A 2,706-nucleotide genomic window follows, 5' to 3' on the forward strand; every position below is an offset into this window, starting at 1 on the left:
AGTAGCAAGAATAAAAAAAGGGGACATGTGCCTACAACTGAGCTACTGCTCGCTGTAATAGTAGCCACACTAGCCACAGTTGGGTGAGGACAGAAAAGTCAAGCCCACTATGGATGGGAAGTGCTGATGCACAAGCAGTACCAATAGGCACAAGGGAACGCAAAAGGAAGGCCTACAACCATCAGAGGCCTACATCACTTAGAGAGTGGCCAGTAATTTCACGTTAGAGGGGAGTGTTTATTTATTTCATTCAATGATATCGGACATGATTTATATAGCATTACTTATTTTATAATGTTTTGATACGGGCTCAACCAATAATTTTAGAGATGGATTGCGGTCCAACAAGCCACAATATGAAGAGAGTTAGAAAGAAAGTATGACTATGCGTTGATCTAAACCGGCCCAAATCCCATGTCATGGCGAGCAGATTTAAGTGTAAGGATATAATTTGGATCGTTTAATCTTGTTAAAAAAGATTGAATGGGAATATTTAAAACACACAATTTCCCTAATATTTTCTTTTCTAGGCCCCTGATTGGCTATGGCAAATGATGAGGATGGAGGGACAAATTACAACGTCAAACACTGACGGGGCAGGCAGATGAGGTTGCTGATTCTGTAACAAGTGGGCACAACATTAACAAAAGCATGGCTGTGTATTAATCACATCCATTAAACCCATATGAGGGAGATCAGATGACCAATATGATAATCAAATTTGAGAATTAATCACTTCGCCACCCCCTATCGTCGTTCTCATTGACCGACCAGTAGAAGTTTGTGGTGAGTGGGAGCACAGACCAATCCAATGGCTCCTAGAGAGTCGTTGGATCAAGTCTAACCCATGGGAAGGTCGATAGAACTTCTCTCAACCTTTAAAAGATTATTTTGATGCCATAACACACATGTCTCGTTGTAATAGAAGGACAACGCGATCCTTCTAGATCTTAAAGCAGTTGATTCAGAGTCAGGACAGCTATGTAGCAGCTCAATAAGGTTGAGAAGCATCAAAGGATGTTCCTGGAGAGGAGTATCTGCGCTAGCATGGAGAAGGATGAGCAAGAACACACACACCAATGTTTCGGGGTGGCGATTGGCGCCCTAAAAGTTCCTTTTACCTTTATTTATGTTTTATAATTCTTTTTATGTATTCATTATTTCATTCTCTCAATCGGCTCACATTGCTCGTACACTGGATTTTTATATCCTGTAAAAGACCCAAAGCTACGGTCCAATCTCAAGAGGATACAGTCCTCCAAAATTTTCTTTGTCATTGGTTTAACCCCAAAAACTAAATACTATTTGGCCAGGTGATCATATCACAGTTCAACACTAAGTGATGATCTAGCCCACTCATGATCTTAGTTAGCAACCTCATTTCATCTTTGTCCTTTGATATGCCTCTGTTCGTCACATTTCCCATGGATCAACTCCTAGAGCTCAACTCATCGCTCCCAACTCCCTTAGGGTTGGCTTGCCTTTCTAAAGTTCTCTAATTACGTTCCCAATCCACTCACCCTACAAATAGGTCTCTAGATTTGATCCCTTGTGAGCCTCGAAAGTTGAGAAGATTTGGAGCACAGATTGACTACTTGATCAACCTCCAAGACTCTACCTTAGTTTAGCACCGACTCACTAAGAGTCCACCCCTCATCTCACAGGTAAGTACAACTCTCCAACATTCAATCAAGTATCAAATATGTCTGTTTCTTAATTACCCCTAAACTTAACATGCCGCAAAATATTGATGATAATCAAAATAGAAGAAACACTTTGGATGGTACTAAATGAAATAGAAAGTAATCAAAATCAAATAAATTCTCCATCTTCAACTAATAATCTGACCTCGACTTTCTGGATTATATCGTGAATTTTCTCTGACTGATGTTCTAGTTCAGACCTGAAATTTTAGTTAAAAAAAAATATTCTAATCGAATAATCTTTTCTACAACAAGATATTTGGCTGCTTTAACTTATATATTTCCAAATACGATAATCAAATTATGGAAGTTAAAATTGATCAATAGAATTTGAATCTAAGGAATAGAGGTAAACACTAATCATTCTGATTAAACAATCAATTTTAAAATCAGTTTTCTGAAAACTAGAAATCTAAAAATTAAAATTTAATAATAAACAAAGATGAAAATCCAGGAAATATGTTTTGAATTTAAAAATAAAAAATCATAAAATTAATAATAATTATTTGAAATTCAAAAAATGGAGAACAAGGATTTGAAACAGAAGATTTAAGAATTTCAAATCAAAAATGAAAATTTGAAAAATGAGGAATAGAAATAGTAAATGAAAAACTCAGAAATTTATCCAACCTAAAACCAAAAAGGAGTAAAATCAATATTTTGAAAAAAATTGTTCAAGAAATTTCAATTGGCCTGTTTCAAAATAGGTTGTAAAATCTTGATTCCACGCTCAAGAGTCCATGATTTACCTTGAATGAGATGGAGAGGTAGGGTGATATTTTGAGAATCTAGGAGAGCAACGGTTTTTGAGAATCCCCATGGAGAGATCATTTTCTTGATCAATAGGAAGGAGGATCACAGCAAACTTTAAGAGAGAGTCAATCGACAACCAAAGAGTGAGACTCTGAATCACAAGAGAAATAGAGCGAGAGTGCGTTGGGAGAGAGAATGAGTCAGGTGAGAGATGCAGAAAATTGGGAGAGAGAGAAAGAGAAATAAGGTT

This window comes from Wolffia australiana, chromosome 16 (assembly GCF_029677425.1).
Source record: "Wolffia australiana isolate 7733 chromosome 16, ASM2967742v1".
NCBI classification, from domain to species: domain Eukaryota; kingdom Viridiplantae; phylum Streptophyta; class Magnoliopsida; order Alismatales; family Araceae; genus Wolffia; species Wolffia australiana.